The sequence below is a fragment of the Apostichopus japonicus genome, chromosome 16 (genome assembly GCF_037975245.1).
Source record: "Apostichopus japonicus isolate 1M-3 chromosome 16, ASM3797524v1, whole genome shotgun sequence".
NCBI lineage: Eukaryota > Metazoa > Echinodermata > Holothuroidea > Aspidochirotida > Stichopodidae > Apostichopus > Apostichopus japonicus.
The window spans coordinates 22776026-22792807 of record NC_092576.1 but is presented as its reverse complement, the minus strand read 5'-3'; the positions used below and the strand labels follow the sequence as shown (position 1 = coordinate 22792807).

The window sequence follows — 16782 nt, the reverse complement described above, 5'->3', positions numbered from 1 at the left end:
TATATATTCACACATTGTATACAGTACGCATTCAATTACATCTGCAAATAACGTCCTAGCATTTCGATAATACGGTCTATCAGCACTACAAAGAATATTGCCACAATGTGGATATATTGTGACGTAGTTTCATAGTCGTGCATTACACCCGAGCAATGGTATTGACAAAGTGAAACGGGTGTAATAGAGAAGTTATTTCCTTGGCCAAGCGAACTTTATTCTTCATTATTACTTGATCTGAACTATAAGCCACTACATGACTAGCTGATTGTACAGATAACATTTTGCTGGAGGCAAATCCTGGTTGTGGTTTGCTCTCTAGAAGGGTGTTTGAGAGGCAGGCGTGGGTCAGGGGCAGGGGGTTGGGGGGGTGACTGGTGTACACTCCAACCCCGTCTCAAATTTACACAAATTCAAAAGTAGCTATAACTTATTAGGACAACCACGCAGTTAGACTTATTTATTTATAACCCTTCTTTATAAATATGTCATATAATGCATGATTGGGTGTCCTTTTTTCTTAGGAGAACCTCAGGAATCAGCTATATGTGCCCAACACCACAGCTAACCCCCTCCTTAAAAAAAATCCTGCTCTCTGGTTAAATTTGTTGACATTTTATGAATTCTATTCTACACATGTATAGCCGAATATGTAACTGATATATTGGTTTAATATAATACATGTTGTCAGTATTATTTTCACCAATACTACAGTTTATTTACCATAAAAGTGAAATGGTAATTACCATGGGAATGCATGATGAAAGGGAATCATCGCCGAATATATAAAGTAAATAACAACAAACATCCCCCCCCCCAAGAAAAAAACTGAAGTGACGCAACGTTCGATATGCCTAACTTAATTTGCTCTGTGGCTAAACAAAAATAGTTTCAGTCGTAATTTTAGGAACTCATTCAATGCATTCACCGATCAAGTAACAAACATGTGACATTTGGCTTTGTTCCAACCCTTGGTTTGAACTCCTGACTGTCAGACCCAGAGATCTTCCAAACTGAGCTAGGCTAATACAGAATCAGCAATATTTGGGCGTGTTGTCTACAGGAGTGATTACGTTGGCCCCCTACTTGCATGTATAAATCTGTGCACATCCAAACTGAGCCTAGACTAAATGAAACTAGAAAAAGAAAAAAATCAGCAATACATGTGTGTTTCATGTAGCAAAGTGCTGATATTGGCTCCCTTGATGACGCCCTCTAAAATTCCAACCATCACGTATTTCATTTTGACTCCGCATCCGCGCATCCATAGGCGTACGAGGCGGGGGGGGGGTAGGGGGCAGACTGCCCCCAAATTTCCAGAGGACAAGAAATTCGGGCAAAAGTCCTGAAAAATTCGGGCAGCCTAAGAGGAGAAAAAATATATATATATATATAAATATGCAGTAGCTTGCCCGAATCTTTTTCCAATTTTTGCCCGACCATTCCGTGGAAAGAGTTTTGTGTTATATGTTTTGTGACATTAGTGTTAATACATGCCTAATGATTTTCTTGATTTAGCATCATGATGCCCCAAAATTTTTGAGGAAGTATAAAATTTCTAAAACGTGAGATTATAAAATAAAGAATGTTTAAGATGCAACTTGCAAGGCCTCAGAAGTGCCATTTCCGGCAATCTGAGAGGCATTTTTTGCCCCCAAAAAATCTTGTACGCTACGCACCAACCGATGGTGGCGCTCCGCTTAGATAGTGTCACAGGAACTTTCGGGCACAAAGGTTTCTGCCCCCCCCCCCCCAAAAAAAAACTGAAATGGCCCTGTACGCATATGCGCGCATCCGCGCATCCACCACGGAAGTACAAGGAAAGGACTTAAGAAAATTTTCGAAAAGTCTCCCCCACGTATTTAATTTTGACTCCGCATCCGCGCATCCACCCTGGGAGTACTAGGAAAGTTTCCCTATTTTCCATCACGTATTTCAAATACTGAAAGTCCCGCATGTACGAAGATATTCCACATCAATAGTGTGTCGTTCTTAAAAGGCATCCGTACATGTGCGATGCCCTCTAAAATTCCACCACAGAAGTACTAGGAAAAGACTTAGGAAATTTTTGACCCCGCATCCAAAGAAAGAACTTGGACTTGACATTTTTTACTCACATACGTACTGGGGTGAGACTGAGCATCCGCGCATCCGGATGCTCAGATAGAATCATTGAGTGTCCCTGTATTCTATAATTACTCCGATAGGCCTTTATCACGCAAAGCTTACTTTGTAATGAAGACCAATTCTTTCGAAGAAAGAGACATCTTGATATATCTCATTAATAATGTACACTACCAACCTGAAGCTAGCCCAGGATTCATCCCATGATTCACCGCAGGATTCATCCCATGATTCACTGCAGGATTCATCCCAGGATTCAGATTTATCACCAGATTTATCAGAGGATTGAAACGGTCACTGCACTCGATTGTCTGTTGAATCTGTATAGCGCCATATACTGTACCGCTGTATATTAGAAGGGAAGTGCATAATCAAGTTTCTTACGCAAGCATATCTGTGCCGCACGAAAAATAGTTAGTCGGAATGAGAATTACATTGCATACATTAAGGTTTTCTGTGAAGTTTGTAACGTTTACTTGTCGCTTCATAATTGAGGCCCATTCGTTGTCCCTTAATTAATCAGTGGCGTAGGAAGGTACTTTTGAGTGGGGTGGGGGGGGGGGGTGCTGAAGACTGATGGCCGGGCTGGGGGAGGGGTCTAAGGTGAGGGGGTGTCCCCCTCCCCTTTGGATTTTTTTTTTGCATTTCCAGGTGGCCTCAGATGCAATTTGGTGCAATTTAGCACACTTCAACACCCACTCCATTTTGTAAATAATTTTGCATTTTCACCTGGCCTTAGATGCAATTTGGTACTCCAAATGAGATTTTTTTCTTATTTGGAAATGAAAAAGGGGTTTTCTGACTTGCGAAGCGGGGGGGGGGGGGGGGCGGAATGATACTTCTGCCCCTCCATATTTTTCACTGGGGGGGGGGGCTGGCGCCCCCAGCCCCCCGGTTGCTACGCCCTTGTCCTTAATCCAATTGTTCCGAACGGTAGGTACCCAAAGTCTCAACGGGTTTTTTTTTTCGTCTGGTGTTTGCTAATGTAACTACAGTTCTGTTGTGACTTTCTACAAAAGAGTTGGACAACCACCCTGGTTTATTGCCTGGGTAAAAAAAAAAAAAAACTTTCCATGTTTCGCAAAGTAAGAGACAGTGTTTGGTGAGATCAGCACTAAGTCTACGTACATCCTGCTGCCTTAATAAGTCCGGTGAATGAATCTGGTGATAAATCTGAATCCTGGGATGAATCCTGTGATGATTCCTGGGATGAATCCTGGGATGAATCCTGGGATGAATCCTGGGATGAATCCTGGGATGAATCATGCGATGCAAGGGCGGCGGAACCGGGGGGGGGGCACAGGGGGCACGTGCCCCCCACTTTTCCTCAGGTTAAAAATGTGCCCTTTTTCTACATAAAAATTGAGGTGTCTCAAGTTAGCAATTAGAGGCCAGGGAACCAGAATGAACACTCGGGAAGGGCCGTTTCCGGCCATCTGAGGGGTTTGTAAAACAAAAATTTTCTTCTACGCTCCGCGCCAACCGATGGTGGCGCTCCGCTCAGATAGTCGTGCATACAACTTTGCAAATCCTGGCTACGCCCCTGACTTTTAATGAATTTCTGTCGGTCAAACTCAAAGCTATTTCGAATGGAAAAAAATTGTTAAGATATATTAACAAGAAATAAACTCTACATTAGCAACTAGCATGATTTCACCTCATTTTGTCTCAAAAGAAAACTTGTTCCTTGTTTCCCAATTTGTTCATTGGATATTGCAGTGCTGTATGCATATTTTCCTTGAGGGGGGGGGGGGGGGGGTCTTGAAGGAGTGATGTGTATACGCAAATAAGATAATACAATAAGAGTTATAAAGGGTATTAAATATAAGGCTGCATCACTCCAATCGAATTTCTGCAAAGTGCCCTTTGATGTCGGTGCCCCCCCCCCCCAGAATAAAAGTGCTTCCGCCGCCCTTGATGCGATGAATCATGCGATGAATCCTGGGATAGCTTCAGGTTGGGTGCATACTAGCCCAAAGCACGTGAACACAAAACTAACCGGACATCTCAATAAGGTCGATAACTCAACTTAATCGATTGAAGTAAAAAACATATCAATTTTTTACCATTACACATTAAACATTACGTAAATACAGCGCGTTTGGATAGGGGTCCGTAGCGGGGTTAAAACTTTAAGGCCCCTTTCGGTCAAGAAATCGGTTTTGTTACCGATACTTTTTAAGAAAAAATCGCCCAGGAAAGAACCTGGGCACGAAAACCAAACTACCGAAAGACTGTGTGATCATCGTCAGGTGTGCATCACTACTCCCCTCGAAAAGGAACATATATGCCTACTACACATGATCTTAGCCAATAGCCGGAGAAGAGGTTTTGTTACCGATAGTATTATATCTATACCACGTGAAAGCTAGAGGAACATTTCTACTTTAATGTGGTGCTAATCAAACATCTCAACAAGTTCGATAACTCAAATTAATCGATTTTGAAGAAAAATAAAAGTAAATAATTTTTTTGATCATTACACATTACGCGTTTAGAGATGTCCGTATCAGGGTTGAAATGTTAATGCCACTTTTGGTCAAGAAATCGATAATTCAAATGACAACAATAATAACAAATAATAATAAATTACAATAATTAAAACAATACCCTCCTTATTTATGCACTATTTGAACAAACCCACTCGACCGCAGTGTCAGTAATAACATACACACACACGACTTTCTGTCCTTTTGCTCTTAGTCTTAGTGGCTGCTGTTACTGTCTGCTCTTAGTGGCTGCTACCTTCAATGAGGCTGTACCGTATAGTAGGTACTGTGTAACACAAGAATGAAAGAATGATCATACTGAAGTCACGAAGAAACAAAACAAGGCCATACAAAGTATTCGTTGGACTGCTTCGAAATCATGGAGTAGAAGATGACTTTCACATACGCATTGCTTGTCCACTTATTTCATCGGTTTTAATTGACAAATAGTTAAAGAAGCCCTCAAAGGTAAGTAGCCTACGTCCGTTCCTACTTTGTATATACTATGTAAATGTTCTTACATGTTTCCGCAAAGGTCTGAAAAGCGACAGCTACTTACAACAAGTACAGGCAGGCTAAAGGCCTAACTTATACTTCCGCTATAGAGTCATATCATGCGTTGTGATATTGTTTACTATAGATTCTGTACTAGTCACCAATGGCATTGCTAGGATTCTGTATGTGTCTGTATCTTGAATTTGTAGAGTAAGTTTGGTCACTGTCGAAGTCAATACGACAAATGGCAGCTGAGTATCTTGAATGTAGATGGTACTAGGGTACTAACTGTCGATTTAGACAAGCCGTACATAAACGCAAAGGCATATATGTAACAATTTAAATAGATGGAGCAAGTCTAACATTAGGCCTATGCTAGACAATGAATTCATATTCAGAGCATCTTTGAAATGAACTGTAGGCATATAGGCCTAAGTTAGGCCCTAGAAACCAGGTCCCATCATTCCCTGCACGGATGCTTCAATTGAGGCGTAGACATTTTTACCTGTAACTTAGCCTACTGTAGGTAGTAGGCATGCTGTGTTATTCTCAATATATATGTGATAAGTACTTCTAAACTTCTGACTATGCTGTTATTGTGTAAAAGAAATATGTTAATTGTGTAGTTACAATCTCAAAATAATTTGATTGTTGTTGTACAGTAATAAACCCAAATAAGTATATATATGGAAGGATTTGACTGGGGAAAGGTGGGACTGGATCCTGCTGGGCCTAGGCTAAGTAGCCAAGGAAATAATTTACCACTTAAGTATGCACTTCTAATAGTATTACTTTGTAAGCCTAGCATTATGCATACATATATGTTTTGACTGTTGTCAATCCCCACATTACAGCTACATAAAACTGTGGTAAAGTAGTAACTAGTTTGTGGAAAGTGATTCTCGACAGTGTTTTCTGATTGATCAGGAATTTATAAATTCACTCTGTATAATATTAGCAATTGTGCAACTCGCACAGAGTGCGTTAGCAAAAAGTATGCTTGCTGCTGATCAATTTATACTGTAATCAAACGAATCATGTAAGCAATTTGAACAGTGATTACAGGGACATTCTTACACGGTGGAATAATGCTGATGAAACATTCAACAACAGTTTGGTAGTCTTTTGTGATGTTAGCATCCACAATGCAATAATTAGCTCAGTGACAATGGTGACTCCTACCCATGTTTTCATACTTTGGAACTTGATGTTATGATGAAGAATTTGTTCTGATTTCTGCCTTATATAATTAAAATTCTTCAAATTGTAATTTTGTCTTCATTTTTTTTCTCTGCAACACTTGTAAGTTACAGCAATTGTCTTAAAAGCAATAATAATCAATCTAAACAAAACATGTTAAAAACAAATGAGGTACAGGTAGCTACCTCAAGAAATGTATATCACCTTGTAGACTATGCTTTTAAAAGCATATCTTTCTGGACGACATGTAAACATCTGGTATATAAACATGTAGAGCATAATTTGCTATGCATGCACAAACCAGAGCTCAGCTTAATGTATTGCATGTACAATTTGAGACAGCTAAATTGTGTACACATGTACTTCAAATCTTGAAAAATCAAATCAAATGTATTACCTTGTAGACTATGCTTTTAAAAAGCATATTTTTATGGAGGACATGTAATCATCTGCTATATAAACATGTAGAGCATTTGCTATGCATGCACAAACCAGGTGTCTTGTATGTACAATTTGAGACAGCTAAATTGTGTACACATGTACATGCATATTTCAAGTCTTGAAAAATCCTATTCTCTGGGTGCCTGTAGCTCCTTATTACTGTCTTCGGGCTATCTAACTTCATGTCTGTTTAAGCCTGTCCGGCTACCAACATTCAAAATTAAAACATATCTTCACCACAGTCTAGTGGAGTAAATTTCACCAGTCTAGTGCTGTATGGTACAGCACAATTAAAAACTGAACACACCCTACTGACACTCGTCTTGCGCTTGCCAAAACTCTTGGCAAGGATCCAAGCAACTTTTAAATCTGTGATACGGGCATGGATGTTACACCAGAGCATAGAAATGTACATTTCCATACTTCTTATTTATATCAGAAGTATATGTCTCACCTTTGTTATTTGTAACCCGCAGTGAGCAATGATGTAACATTTCTACCTCACAGTGACCAATTATTTAACATTTCTCACTCTACATAATTTTAAGGTCAAACTCATATTGGTGGATCACTAGGAGGAATCTTTATTTCTGAGTAAAATGTATCATACAATTCAAATTTCCCACAAGATGGCAACATTTTAATTCAAGAACACAGATTTCTACACCAATGCTAATATTTCATGTGAAGACATACTAAATTAGTCATTAATTAGTCTTGTAAAATTCTAACTTGTAACATTAATATTTCAACTATGGTACTTGAGCTTCTCAACTTCATTCATTGCACAATGTCCTCTGAAGAAGTTCACGGCTCTGTTCAATTACATTTTGTATGAGACTTGTAGCCTAAGCCTACAATTGTGCATCCTCACCTAAATTCTTCATCAGTTGTCACCAGTGTAATTGCAGTAAATCCATATCCACAAGCCTTCTCGCATCATTCGGTCATTCTCTGAAAATTCTGCTCTCACAATCCGTAGATCAAACAAGGCAGTCGGGGAGTAAGCTTTTAGCCATGTCGCCCCGTTGTTGTGGAACAAGTTACCATTAGAAATACCAAGCCTTAATTACTGTACCTCTATCGGCACTCTGAAATCAGCGTTAAAGATGTTTTAGTTCAAACAAACCTAGATGGTACTATTGTATTCAATTGTATTTTTGTATATGTTTTGTTAAGTGCATTGAACCCTGGGATTTTGCGCTACAGTATACAAGCACCGGTGTAATAATAATAACAATAATAAGTGTTCAACGCAGTTGGTCAAACAGAGTTACGAATCATACGACAGAAGTTACAGGAAGGATATAGGCTATTATTTGCCCAAATACACTGCTAGCTCACAGTTTCATGCATATCATTTTGGTGGGAATATGATTAAGGAACAAATTTAGAATCCTGCTACAAAATTATGAAATGGCTTGTATGATCTAGAAATAATCATCACATTAAATGGCAGAAATGTTTTGTGTTGTAAATTGTGAGTAAAAGGACCTTATGTAAAAGTTATGACGATCTTTGCACACAAGGCAAGGAAGCTATCTGGTATTCTGGTTAACTTTGTGTGGGATTTATTATAAAATCAATTATAAAATCATGTACAATGCATGGTCTCAAATTCTCATCTGAATTTCATTTTTGCACACAATGTTCAATATACTGTATGTAACTCTTTCATTCAGAGATAAATATTTCCATATGCACTGTTCACCTGTAGACAAGTACAGTGGCCTTGTGTGCATACATATACACACATGCACACACGTATACTGTACATACTGTACGCACTGTATGCTAATTCTTTTAATTGAGCATTTCAAGATTCTTAAGAATATGAATTTGGCCTAGCTAAGAGTAAGGTAGAGTATATGATGTGCAAAAAGTCTACAATGGTTTTGATGGTTGTCAACAGTTATTGACATTATATGTACCAAAACTCTCAAGAAGGAGACTACTGTATTTGCAGACATACTTGACATGTGGCTACCAATTGAAATGAGTGCAAGAAGTGTCAAAGCTTTGAAGGTTAATCAATCATGGTTGACAGAGGTCAACATTTGAAAATTTCATAACTGTGTTTAGCTCATCCACTTTAGAGCATTCAGATCATGGTGCAATGGAAGACTAATAATGTAGGTTATGTCAACACCTTGATGCATTCAAAACTAGGCCATAATGGTGGAGGGCTGACAACCTTGTTAATTCTAGGTCTTCTGAAGACTGAAGAGATGGAACTGGTATCACCAGTTTGCTTTTAATGTACCTGTATGCTGTAGCCTACAGTATACAGTACTGTATGTTTTCCATGTTGTAGTCGTGGTATGTAGTAGAGCTTACATAATTTGCTTTATAGTAGTACTGTAGTAGGGCTTCTATAATTTGCTTAAAACAAGCTTAAAGATTGCTGGTGTCTGAACATTGCCAATAGATGTCAAGGAACTTCACAGACGCTAGTACATGTGCAAGAAAATGTGACACTGTGTGTCATTTGCATAAAATGTGTTACCTGTACCAATCATCATTTTCACAGCATAGATATCTGCCACATCGGGATCAGACAATGTTTTTGTAAGCTGCGCGAGTTTAACTTTTTAAGTGACTTTGTTTCTTGTGTCAAATGGTTTTATCAGCAGAAGACATCTTTTGAGAATCTTGTCATTTACAGTTGAGCTGTTCACACAACAGTGAGGAAGGTTCTATATATGTTAAGTATGACTTATTGCACTGACCCTGTAGGTTGATCCTCACCACTTGTTCCGTTATAATGAGATAAATGTATCAAATATATTACAAGGTGTCTGACAAGGAAGAATTTATGCCTGGAGGCAACTGGCTATACATATGGTAAACATATAGCAGTGTTTGTACACATATTATTTATACAGTATAAGAACAAAGTAAGAGCCTTCAAAACTGCTTTATATTGGATTGTCACTAAATTATTCCAGGCTGACAGAGTTGCCATGGTAACAATAACTCAGCTTTTGAAAGGAAGTGGTAAGGCCTTGACTTCCTTACACTTGTCTGTTTCTTCCTTTATGAATTCAGTGATATGTTATTGTAGCTGCAACACAATTGAGTATATAATGTTTATAGAATTATGACTTTATTTCTGGTATATAACAGTCCCCAACTTATGGTTGGTTAAAGAGGCTGTGACATGAAAATCCAACTACTCGAGAGTAACTTCCTCTGAATCTATGAGAAAATCTATGTTCAAAACTATTCTCATCATCTTCAAAACCTCAAGGACTAATTAGAAATTAACGTTTAATATTCGCATCCGAAAACAGAACTCTGAAGAACGTGATTTCCAAACAAGACAACGATGATGTCATGTTAGGAACACAAGTGCCAAGCCCAGGCACGTACCGGATGCACGCAATCATACCGTCACACATACTGTACACGCACATTTACACTGAGAAAACAACCACTGCATTACGTTTTATTGTTAGAAATTTCAAATTTTTTTGTGTACAACATATCGTAAAATATCTGAGAATCAGTTTTCTTGTGTATATGTACAGTAGTGCACAAATTATACTTAGTCTCCACCTTCAAATTGTATTTATATCCCTGAAGTTAACTTTAGCATACATCAGACTTCTTGCATTTCAACATTTTTGTTACGACTAATTTCAGTTTGACTGCAATCCTTGGAACCACAAAGTGCAAAATGATTGTATTTATTTTGTTATGGCCAAAGTTTGGATGTGAAAACTGCTGAATGTGAAATATACTCTGGGCTTTGCGCCATGGATGCCCAGGAAGGGGTTTCACTGCTTGACACCTACCAGGTTCCTCAGGCAATCCCCGACCCTGCTGTATGCATGAAGGGTTGTCCACTTCTCTTAAAACAGCATTTTGCGTTTTGTCGCCGTTTCCCACTGTTTTGACATGTCCATGGAGTTTTTTACATATCAATCACGAAACAGCAAACTAAGATATTAGCCAAGTGTTTTTCCCTGCCAAAAGAGTTAATCGGCGAGTAATTAAGGACATTTGCAGATCATGAGAAAAGAGTCGTCAGACAAATTACACATTTAATAGTAATCGCATACAGTTTCCCCAAACCCACTATTGTAGTTTGACTTCAACCAATCAGAGATGCAGGTTAAGTTATGAGCCATTGCTAAAAATAGATTCAAAACGTCGAGTTGGTAACTGAGTACAACCAGCGAGCTGGACTCTAACAGCTCCCTGGTACAACTGCCATAGACATTCTACACAAATCAAGCATGGTGTTGGATTAGGTATCAATTGGTCAATGACGTTCGTAGCTTTGAAATATTCATATTATGGGCAAGGTTTATTTGGATCCCAACGGAAAACAGCTTCGAGAAAAAACAAAGTTGAAAGTTGTAAATTTTTCGACTTTTATGCCACCATTTAAGCAAGATTTGAATAGATAAGCTAGTTATGTATGTCGTTATGGCATCGTGGAATCAGTGAGGTTAAGAAAAACCATAGAAAAGGATGCAAAATGCTACTTTTAAAAGTTGCAGCTTGATTTCAGAAAAGTCAGCAAGCTTTCGAAACCCTGAATATCTGTAGAAATGTAAATTTTTGGCTCCTTGTAGGTGTTATTACCTTCCACGATGCATTATAATCTTCTTGTTTGTAAATCAATATTCCCTTCCAGGTATATATTGCTGCTCAAGCGTTATTGCTACTAAACATAGAGAATGTCAAGACAGACAGTGACTGTAGGCTAAACATAGGTAGTCAGAATAAGCAAACAAAGCTAACCAATGTTGCAAAGTTAATTTATGGATGACATGTCAACAGTACAGTATGTAGTTGATCATACCTGCTAGTATGCCACTTCCAGAGTTACTGTATACAGAAATTTGTTTTTATCAAAGCTACCAATCATTGTGCATCTATAATTTAATTTCTTAATTGAAGTTACCCAGAGGTTGTCAAGGGATGAAGGATTTATGGCCGTCAAGGAAATTTGAATTGGTTCTGTTTTGTTTCTATGGCAAATCCTTGTTTGGTTGTTTCAAGAGGAAGCATAGTTTTCTGTGTGTGTCTTAACTACAGTACATGCTACTGTTTGTATGTACTGTATACCAGTGTACATACAGTATGTGTACTAGAGTAATGATAATATATATATCAATGGTGCCTTGTGAGTTATTAACCAATATTTACTTTCTACCTTTGAATTCAGCAGGATGTCATAATTTCATCCTTTGCAATTTTATTTTGAGAAAATCTCTTTGAAATTGCTGACCAACAGGAAATAAAGCTCCACAATTGCATGAATTTTGTGAATTTGCTTCTTATAACGTCTATCAGTGGAAATGAATGAACCGTGCAAACAACTGTTACTCACAATGACTATATAGTAGCACATTTAACAGTGATCATTAGTTTATTGGTGAGGAAGAATAATCCATCATTACATGGAATTTCTTATAAAAACATTAATAAAAAACATAATCCATTTGAAATGATAAGCTATTAAGCAAGCAAAATGTTCATACTGTATTTTAATTTGAGGCCTTGTTGATTTTACCAGTGCTATCAGTGTTAATGGAAATGTATTGCATAGAGTTAAATATATCAGTGTGACCATGGTTTAATTATAATAGGTACTGTAGGGTAACATCTACAGTAGACAAAGAGTTATATATCAGTGTGACAATGGTTTACTTATGAAAGGTGGGGTAACATCTATAGTAGAAATTGATGTACATTAATGTGACCATGGTTTATTTATGATCTAGGTGGGATATCATTTACAGTGACAAAGAGTTACAGTATAACATCAGTGTGACCATGGTTTATTTATGAAAGGTGGGGTATCCTCTACAGTAGAAATTGATGTACATTAATGTGACCACATGTGGTTTATTTATGATAGGTGGGGTAACATCTATGTGACAATGAGTTATAACATCAGTGTGACCATGGTTTATGAATGATATGGGGGGTGTCATCTACATTGGACCTGGAGAGGCATCATATAGAGTATACTGTATGCAGTACCTGTTCAATGCATTTTAACCAGTTTAAGACAATAAGCAAAGCATTCTGTGTTCTGTACATGATAATTCAATGCATTCTGTTGCTATATGTTTATTGTATGATAATCATCCATCAGCAAATTCCTTCTGCATATTCATAGTATATAGATACATATTTACTTCGTTCCCCACTTACCTGTCTCCCCACAACCTATGCACCACATTCTACCGTGTCTAGAATGCCCTGGTAATCTTTTAACACTGTACACCCTCACTGGCCCTAATGGCCCTCCTTCATTTTTCTACCCACAAAGTGTCTCACTGTGTTTTTCGGAGTTAGAAAAATTTTCGCAAAATTCGCAAAATTGTATGATAATCATCCATCAGCAAATTCCTTCTGCATATTCATAGTACATATCTACAGTACTTGAGGGTTTGTCAAACTGTAATCAAGGCATACAGTATTACAATGCTACCAGGCATATAGTATTAACTCCTCCCATAAGAGATGAAAGTATTTTACACTTCAGCCTACAAACTTGTGTTCATTTACAGTATAAACCCACTTAGTGAATTACTGACATCAATTGGGATTTCAAATAGTCAAACTAAGGCGTCCTACAAAAGTTAAACAGGGAGATTAGGTTACATTTGATGTTTAGAATTGTTGTAACCTAGATTCTTTTTCAGATTGTGACACAAAATTGCAAGCCACACAAACTACAGCCTACCTTTTAATTGTCGTTTTGTCTGACGGTAGATACATACATGTACAGTAGTGTAATTCAGCTTAAATGCAGTGTAATGCATTCATGCGATTTGTGGTTCTCTGCTGGAAGCAAATGAATCTGTGCAGTCAGGTTGGCGTATGTGTGTGTGTGTGTGTATGTGTGTGTGTGTCCGTCTGTGACACTCGCCTGGGTCCGCGATGCTCAACAATGGAGTGATGGATATTTGTCATACCCGTTGTGTACTGTATATATGCATTATAGTGAGAAGGTTTGCCCGAACCTTTTTTGGCGCGGACCTTATGAATATTGATGAGATTATCGGGTCAAAGGTATAAAGTTTGACATTGCGAAAACTCTGCAACCTTAAGTCGGATTGTAACCAAACTATGTATACAGTTCTTGGTTAACAGAGCTCTGGTGTATGTACAGTAGGCCTAGATAGAAATTTGCTAGTCTTAAACAACCGGACGACCATTCAAATCTACCCTGAATGTTTTTTTTTTTATATATATAATCCAGTCATCATGAGATCCAAGTTGTTCAACCATTGGCCCATTCATTGTAGCTACTTCCATGTCAGTCAGTGGCTCTTCTTTTTTGTGTTTACATCACCGAACTAATCATGAGAAAAATGCAAAGTTTTAATAATTTCACTGTCAGTTTTCCAATCGTTGATTAACGTGTATCTATAATTCCATAAATTGTGAATTTCTCTTGAAATCTCTTTTGTTTGATTCTGGGTTGTATCCAATGAACAGAAAATGATCCATGATTGAATGAAAGTTATGGTGGCTTCTGATAAGCACTCTACTACAGGCTGCTGTATAGATTATGTATAGAGTATAGTACATATAACTACAGTTCATACTTTATACATCTACAGATCTCCTACTGTACTGTACTGAGGCTGAATAACAGCTCACTTGTACAGTAGCTCAGTACTCAGATCACTGGCTTGAATTCTATTCTAGCCCCAAACCATTGTGGTGGCTCTTGACATATTATTGTCTAGATTATTTCCCAGTAGGTGTTTCCCTAATTGTAACAGTTAATAGGCAGATGAATTAATGTGATTTCCCTCTCTGCTGACTCTGCGGATGTTGTAGAATTATTTCTGGTTAGTAAATTGTCACAATCCCCATACATTTTGACATTCTTAGTCCAGGATGTTGGTTGTAGGATTGATAAATTGTGAAATTATGCACAATGGAAAATTGGAAATTAATTGATATCAATAGACTTGTTTTTGGAAACCCTGAAACATGTCAACAAATTTTGTTGCCGTTATTTTAAAATTGTCTCCGATTCACAGTGGACGTCTTGAAAAATGATAAATGCTGGACTACAGTAGCTGTATGAATGGAATAACATCTAGCGCAGGGTTGTCCAACCTACGGCCCGCGGGCCACAGTCTGGCCCGCCGCAGGGTTGCGTCCGGCCCTCCAGAGATGCTCTACGGTGTGAAATTTTAGTGAGCAGATTTATTGATAACAATTTGAAGCATATATAATCAATCATTTGAACCTTCTGGGTCCAAAAAACTGCATACAGGTCAGTTTGTGTGACACTCTCAACGGAGGGGGGGGGGCGGCTGGACTTTATCTGTTTTATCAGGAAGGAAAATAAATCAGTGCGCTCCGCGCGCAGTGCTCACATTTTGTTGCCTTGGGCTTCGGGCAAAAATCAAGTGTACAGTATATACTGTAGGGTTCATGCTGCCCTCTCTTTCATCATAATCATTCCATGTGGCCCTCCTCTGCAAAATGTTAGACAACTTTGATCTTCAGTAGGGTTATTACACCACACGATGTACTGTATTAAAGGCTTCTTTTGAAATGGAAAGAAGGAAGTGAAAAAAGTACTCATTTAACGTTAATTAGGTGGGAATCTATGTGGTCAAAGTGAAAGTCTTTCTAAGAGAGAATTCATGCTACCCTACGTCATCTTCATAAAACATTTGTTCTATTGCAATCTGTATACTGTATATAATGTAGTACATCCTACTATTAAATGCTGTTTAGAATGTATTTCAACTAATTTTAGTAAGACTCCATTAAAGACCTAAAGTTACTTTAATTAAACAGTCTTAACTTATTCATAATGATGATACTAATCATAAAAAAAATAATAATAATTAAAGATGACGATGATAATAATGAAAAAAAAACTGGAAATGAAATCGTTCAACTCAATGAAAGCATTCTTAAAGTAGAATTAGAACATACAAGGAAATTTCAAAAATAGAGAATTGATAGTACAGTAATATCACTGTAGGTATGCAGGGGTTCTTTGCAGGGTGATTCCATGTTGACTTCTCCTTACCTTTCTCCTCAAAACTGTAATACTGTACCTGTACTTTTATTCTGCTGTTACAATCCAGGATGGTACAGTACTGTAGGTAGGACCTATGAAGTTCATCCTTAAATTGATGTCACTCCTCTCTTACCTATCTCCAAAACCATGTGCACTCCAATCTACCTAACCCACAGGCACTGGTAGCATTCAATGGGCCGATATGAGTGTGGTGACTTGAAGTAACATATATCCTAATGTCAAGTACGCATGAAGAGGTTACATAATTTAAGTTATACTTACTCTCGACAACTATGCTCTAAATGATCCTCCAATGACCCAGTGTATATGGTCAAATATAATGGCTTCGCAATTAAAGCGTTTTCTGTTGTCAAATATTTTTTAATCAGATTGTAACAAATTCAATGTAAAATATAGATTTAAGTATTAATAATTGGCCATAGAAAAGAAAGATAGGAAAAGACTGAACTGCTTATTGTTATATTCATTCATACTTAGTAAAGATTCCTAAATCCTATTGGTCCATTCAGGTCAGCTGACCGTGGTTAATCCTGTGAGTAACGCACGGTAAAATTACGAGGCATCACTTTAATAAATCTTTGGTTATATGTAACCAAAAATGTGTTGTTTTATGATTTTTCCCCCACACAAATGGTAGTGTATGAATGAACGGGGTTAATCAACGGTCTAGCGTGCGTTACTCACATGATTAATGCACTCGGGGTGTTAATGCTATCGCTGGATGCACTCAGGCTCCGCCCTCGTGCATCGCTTGCACTATCCCCCGATCGTGCATTAATCCTGTGAGTAACACACGCTAGACCGTTGATTAACCCCTTAATCTAACATGGCAATGGTAAGCTTGCACAGCTTCGTGAAAATCTAAAACCGTTTTTTTGCTCTATGAAAAGAACGAATCTGGCTAAAAAAACGTTTTTGATACCCTCCCGAATTTCATTGAAAGCAACACAAATCTCAGAGATGTAGGGTTTGGTTGAGATGCATACAGTA

The 16782-nt window shown here is 37.9% G+C and overlaps 2 protein-coding genes across 17 annotated transcripts in view; one reads left to right on the top strand and one right to left on the bottom strand.

The window, feature by feature from the left end:
- Positions 1 to 2244, bottom strand: part of LOC139982839 (uncharacterized) — a 107951-nt gene extending 105707 nt beyond the window's left edge. The window contains exon 1 of the mRNA XM_071995944.1: positions 2230 to 2244. The gene's annotated coding sequence lies outside the window, so the exon portion shown is untranslated. The remainder of the gene's footprint in view (positions 1 to 2229) is intronic.
- A 2603-nt stretch (positions 2245 to 4847) lies between these two features.
- The window catches only part of LOC139982814 (dynamin-binding protein-like), a 70160-nt gene continuing 58225 nt past the window's right edge, over positions 4848 to 16782 (top strand). For 14 of the 16 annotated variants that reach the window (XR_011798364.1, XR_011798365.1, XR_011798366.1 and 11 more), the window contains exon 1: positions 4848 to 5081. The gene's annotated coding sequence lies outside the window, so the exon portion shown is untranslated. The remainder of the gene's footprint in view (positions 5082 to 16782) is intronic. The other 2 variants (XM_071995917.1, XM_071995918.1) reach the window with 1 other exon arrangement.